This window comes from Emys orbicularis, chromosome 13 (assembly GCF_028017835.1).
Source record: "Emys orbicularis isolate rEmyOrb1 chromosome 13, rEmyOrb1.hap1, whole genome shotgun sequence".
NCBI classification, from domain to species: Eukaryota; Metazoa; Chordata; order Testudines; family Emydidae; genus Emys; species Emys orbicularis.
Genome location: NC_088695.1, coordinates 28,350,238 through 28,356,872, shown reverse-complemented (window position 1 = coordinate 28,356,872; position 6,635 = coordinate 28,350,238).

The following is a 6,635-nucleotide window of genomic DNA, read 5'->3' as shown; positions in this document are numbered from 1 at the left end:
CACTATGCCCTGTAGAAAGAGTTTGAAAGATCCAGCCCTAGATGACAAGAGCTGTGTGGCAGAAACCATCTTTATTTTTGACCCTAGTATAAGATCAAACACACTGCTGCACTTAACAAATAAATGTTACATAATAATAAATGACTAGGCTATTGCATTTTGTCTGGTGAGGACAACTTGTCCTGTATTCACTGAGGGTCCAGGCCTTGGCTGGGAGCTGGCAATTTAGAGTCTGATCCTTTGGAAAGCTGAGTACCGTCAGTGCTCTCTGAATCCAGGATCAAGCCTTTAAAGTCTTAGGCAACCAAATGAATGTGGGCAGACCCTTTTGGAACCCCCTTAGCATCCACAGGATTCCACATGGGCACAATGGTTCACTTGCGTGAATCCAATAACAGGATCACAGCCTTACACCTTTATCATAGGTAATGTCATTGCTTATGACCAGAAACAATCATTTCTCATGGCAGGGTGACTGTCAGAAATTCTTACTATGACAATCTTCCTTTCAATAGGAACTTTATTTGTGATCTTTGCCCTTCCTAAAATAGCTGTGTACTCCGTGCCTTGTTATTTGGATTAAAACGAAGATTTATTACAGCTGCAGCACAAAGCCAGTGTTACAGTTCAGGTTGTGAAAACATTTCCCCTCTCAAAGGCTTAGGTCTTAGGCTGGAAGCAAATTTGTGGGAGAAAGTCTAAGGAAAATGGTTCAGACAATTTCAAGTACAAAGAGGGTGGAAAAATACATTTTTGTATTCTAACAAAATTCTTTGCTCCCATTGTATGAACAGTTGCCATGCTTCTGATACCAAGGTTGGGTGTTGGGTCTGGTGTAAAACCATAGATAGTTGATAGATAGATAGAGGTTTGGGGAGAGAGGGTGTGTGTGTATGGGGATAGACAGATAGATAGATAGATTTGCCTTTTAGCAGGGAAATATACTCTAGGCAATAGATCTGTTATAGGGTGGCCTAGTGAAAATCCATTTTGCTTTAGCCAGATCACAAAGGTTTAAAAAATACACTTCCCCCACACACACACTGGATGTTACTGTATGACAAGGAGCTTTTACTAAGCATCTCCTGTTCTACTGGCGCTGCCTTAGTATATGTGTGTAGCTGAGTGGAAATTCTCTACCAATATGCAATCTCCCAACTGTCTATTGGCACTGTTCATGTGTGGGTAAGAATGATGAGTAGGATTTCTCATTCAACATGCAGGAGAATGTGGAATATGATCAGCAAAGGTGTGTTTGGAATGAGGCTCAGCTCAGAAGGATTTAACCTCTGTGTATCTCTACTTACTTACCTAGCTTCAGGAGTGATGTGCAGATTAGCTAGCTAATCTTTGCACAATGCTTTGAAGGTGCAAGACACTAAGTATGTGGTAAGCATTACTGGTGTGTATGCAAGTGCAATTTAAGCCTCTATCCAACACACTTAAGTCAAAATATCCCTTTTAAATAAGACAAGGAAGAATTAAATATTAGTATGAATCTAATATCTGTATGATGGCTAGGAAATTTCTGGTACTGACCTGCTAAGAAATGAGGGCTAAGAATGTGATTGTATCATTACGGGGTGGGGGGTGGGGGGGAGAGAAAGGGATGGGGGAACTGCCAAAACAATTTTTTTTTAAAGCCCAATTTTTATTATTCAAGAGAGAAAGAGGGAGCTCTACCCTGCACCAGCCTCCTTCCTATTAAACTTCTTCATCCTAATGAAATTATAGATTGCCAGCTCAGTTATTTAGTGCCTGTATTAAAAATGTGTCCGTCCTGCCTTTCTCGGAATAAGTGTCTGTATGAATAGCATAGAGGCAGGTAAAGGCTGCTTGACTAGCGATCTCACATCATGCTGATGAACAGCAATGGATATGCTCCATTGGCTTTGAACAGGAAAGGTCAGCAGATAACTTACTGTTGCCCCTGAGCTGCAGTAACTTATGCACGTTGTTTGCAGCAATTTTGCTTTGTTTTTAATGAATATGTATGGCTCTTGGCTGCACTGCTTCACAGAGCCTGCATCTCCCAGCTTATTTTTGCCCATTATCCCCTCCGAAATAAGAGGCTGTGATCCATGATAGAGATGTTGAGGCAGCAGGGGGCAAAGCGCAGGGCAGGGGAAGCTCTGGTCCATTTACATCAGGAGTGAGAGGGGACGGAGGAATCTTTTAACACCCCCACTTTAAAGACATGATCAACAGTCTCACAAACATGGCATGCATCTGGCCAGGCCTGGTCCTTGTGGGCTTCTATCCATTGGAAAGACTGAAGTGGCAACCAATCTTATGCTTCAGGCATGTCATTCATCTGGATTTTCCACAGTAAAAAGGGGGTTTGCAATGCAAGTTACATTACATTCTATAACAGGAGTACTTGTGGCACCTTAGAGACTAACAAATTTATTAGAGCATAAGCTTTCGTGGGCTACAACCCACTTCTTCGGATGCATATAGACTGACTATATGCATCCGAAGAAGTGGGTTGTAGCCCACGAAAGCTTATGCTCTAATAAATTTGTTAGTCTCTAAGGTGCCACAAGTACTCCTGTTATTTTTGCGGATACAGACTAACACGGCTGCTACTCTGAAACATTACATTCTATGTCTGTTTATATAATCTAGGACCTAAACTTTTTCAGGTGGGCTAGGAATGCACTCGACTGCCCTCTAGTGGACACACTAAATAGGAACACAAGTCAATCATTCACCTGCTGCCATCCAGTATCAGCGGTAATTTGGTATGACGGAACAAACACATTCTATTACATTTCTGTCATTGGCTTGTGATACATAGGCTAGAGCATGCACCAAAGGCTTCGCTGGGCTGTGTAAGCCTAATTACTCATTCCGAGACGCAGAGAGTGCTTTTTAAATCAAGTTCACCGGAGTTGCCGCAGAGAGGAGAGTCGCTGGATTCAAGGAGGGGTTAGGTGCTGCTCTTGGTAGTGGGACTGGGATGTGTTGCCAGGCTGTTCATTTCCCCCCTTTAATAGCATGAACTTTTCCTATGAAAAAGCACCTACTTGGGAGCCATGAGCAACAAATGATTCAAAATAAAAAAGGGGCTCGGGGCTGTAAGTTTGATTCTGAGCCAGCCAGGCCTAGAGCGTGATCAGGGTGTAGATTGCTCTGTGCCCCTCCCTAGTGACTCCTTCTGGCTGACTCAAGGACTAGTATTTCTGGGAACCCTGTCCAGCCCTCCACTGCTGGAGACAGGATGCTGGGAGAGGAGGCTCATGGGGAAATGGGAAGGCTGCTCAAGGCCATAAGAGAGATTGAAGGAATTTTCTCTCTCCTGGGGCTGTCTTTAAACCATGTCTATCTAGAGCAGTTCTATAGCCACCATTATGGCATCACTCAGGACCTCACAAGCTTTAACATTCTCAACCCAGGCAATAGGGCAGTGCTTTTATCCCTATCTTACAGATGGGAAACTGAGGCACAGAGAGGCTAAGTGACTTGCCCATGGTCACAGAATGAGTTTGTGATGGAGCAAGGAATTGAATCCAGGCCTCCCAAATCCTAAACTAGTGCCCTAATCACTGGACAATCCTTCCTTTCTGGGGTCAGACTGAATGGGACTTTAGGCTGAGTTTGCTAGTAGTTTTCATTGGCTAATGCCCAGCACCAGGAAGCAGTCAGATGTTGAATATAGGGAGTCTCCAGGAATTAAAAGATTAACCTTCAATTAAAGATTATGTCATGTGATGAAACCTCCAGGAATACATCCAACAAAATTGGCAACCCTAGATTTAGGCTAGCATTTGAAGCCGATCCACTGCAGTGTCCCTAAAGGAATTCTGCTTTCACATTGTTAACTCTCAGTACGCTGTACTGAACACCAAGGAGAGCCAATCGTTATACTCCTCCAACTAGACAGTCAGAGCTGTTCGGCAGCTGTTCAAAATCAAACAGCGCTGCTGGCCCGATCTTCGTTCACACACATACTGCAGCCTGGGAATCTGGCTTGTGCATTAGAAACAGCTCTACTTTAATTTATTAGTTCACAGCAGTTTCTCTAATGCACCAGGTCTGGGAGTTTTTCATCAGTAAAATGACATTTTGAGCAATGCGTTGAGTGGAACATGGATATCTGGACTGTGCATGAAAAACACTCTTGCCAGAGGGGACAGGCTCATAGTCTAGGCATCAGGTTTGAAATACGCAGACTCCCTGGAGCCCGGCAGGGTTAACTCAACCCTTCATACTGCTGAAGGAGGCAAAGGAGTTCCATGCAACTTGCTGTACTGGAGTCAGGGCTGGATTAACCTTTTCTGGGCCTCCAAGGGGGCAATGGGCCATGGCGCAGGGGGGGCAGTCCCTGGAGCAAAGGGCCGGATGGGGCACTGTTTAGAAACTAGCCTGCCCCGCCCTGCACTGCCAGTGCGCATTCTTTCCCTCAGGGGTGGGCCCAGGCACCCCCCCACAATAGCCCCCCCCCATTGCCCAGCACCCCTCCACCCCCAGCCCTACCACAACTGCACAGCGCCCCACAGACCCCCACTGCTCAGTGCCCCAACACATAGACCTCCCACACTTCTCTATGTCCAGCACCCCAAAACACACAAACCTTCCCCACTCCCCATTGTCCCCTGCCCTCTCACTACCCCGCACCCCCCTCAGAGGCCCCCCAGAGACCTACTCCGCATGCCCTGCCCCCCAGCTGCACTCACCGGCTGCGCTGGGAGGTGACCGTTTCTGCCGGGCTGAGCCAGCAGCATGGCTGGGGCCGGTCGGGGAGTGGGGGAATCACTCTGGCCTCTCGGGAGCAGTGAGATCAGCCAGGTCAGAGCAGGAGCGGGTCCTGCCTGGGCCTGGCTCCCTCAGGACCTACTTGCCTGGTGGGGCCCAGCTGAGCCCCCTGTGCTGCCATCCTCGCCCCCCACTGGCTGAGATCAGCCCGGCTTCTGCACCGGGCCCAGGCAGCTTGGCCCTGGGAAAGCAGACGGGCCCCACAGGTGGCGGGCAGCAGAGGCTGCTTGGAGCTGGAGCTGGGCAGACTCCTGGGATGCGACCCCCAAGAGTCCACCCACCCCCATGGCCAGCAGCCCTGTTCAACCTGTATGGTGGAGCCCAGCTGCTGGGTGATGAGCCCCCTAGAGGTGAGCGGGACCTGCTGGCTGGGAGCCGCTCACACAGCAAGGCCTGGGCGCTGGACTGCCTTGGGCTGTAATGGGCCCCTTCCCAGTGTGGGCCTGGCCCCACTGTAAACTCGGTACTGACTGGAGTCTTTTGAATGAGAAGACTGCAAACAATCTAGGTCCTGTCTACTCTATGGAGACATTAAGTTATCTCCAGCTTCTCCAGGGGTGGTTCGAGATGCAGGGGCCAGGGACCCACTCAGCAATGTACAAACCGGACCCGCAGTTGCAGGCTCTTGCCTCTGCAATCTGCTCCTGTGGGAAATGCCTGTAAGGTGAGCCTGCCCCAGTTACAATGCATGGTAAGATGCATCTCATTGCCTAGGCTTTTCATTAATTGCAGGCTCTCGAATCCCTGTCCTTTAACCCTGGGGCTTCCAGTGTATTTGCTCTTAACTCTGCATCTTCTAACAATTGACAGGTAAAGCCTGTCATCACCTTTCTAGCAAGAGCCATTGAAGCCGCACCAGAGACCAGCCCCCCAGTCACCGCTGGGCAGGCCTGGGAATATCATGGCCTGAGGCATCAGAATAGGGTCCTCCCTTCCTCCCTCTGCTTATGCACAGCTGCCTGCCTCCAGGCCAAGCATGGCTGCGCTGCAGCAGAGGGTGAAGTGTATATTCTGCAAAAGCCCTTTGGGATCAATGGGGCGGCTGTTATTCAGCGCAGACAGGTGCCCCGGGTTGCTGAGGATACGCTGAGAGGAGGCAGCAGCCGGGAAGTACGTTAAACATCCATATTCAGAAGCATTCGTATTAGGGATAGGACAATTCAGTAACAATCACTTGCCTTCTAAAAGCTCTGCTCTAAGAATTTTTTCGGGGCCGGTCTCTGGCCTGCGTTACACAGGAGGTCAGACTACATGATCACAGTGGTTCCTTCTGGCCCTGGAATCTATGAATTCTCTGTAAAGCACGTCTCTGATCCAAGCTCCTTGAATGAACTATACTAGACTTTAAAAACAAGCTTCCCTTCAAAGCTCTCCCAGGCCTGTGCCCCCGCAAGTGAGTATTTATCCTAATTGACAGATGGGGAAACAGAGGCAGAGATTCAGGACAAGGTTCAGCTGGAGTAAATCAGTGACTTGCCCAGTATCACATTGTGTGTCACTGGCAGCGCTGGGAACCCAGGTCTATTGCCTTCTAGGCCAGCACCATAACCTCCAGGACAGTTATTTAACCACAGAGAGAGTCAGACATGACAGGGGACTGTCAGGATGCCACTCTTGGCTTTTCTAGCCATCATTAAAATAATTCACAATCGCCACCTTGGGCCTGAGGTCCCCTTACGCAGTGCAAAGGGGCTGAAACTCACACCCACTGTAAGGCCCCTTCACACTGCCAGCGCAGCGTAAGCGGGGCCTTAGTGTAACTGAGAATCAGGCTCACAGCCCTATGCTATTTCTGCACCACCCAAAACCTTGTTTCCTGCTGATGATAGCAAAAGCAATTACCTTGCTAACCAGAAAGCATGTGTTAACCTGGCAAA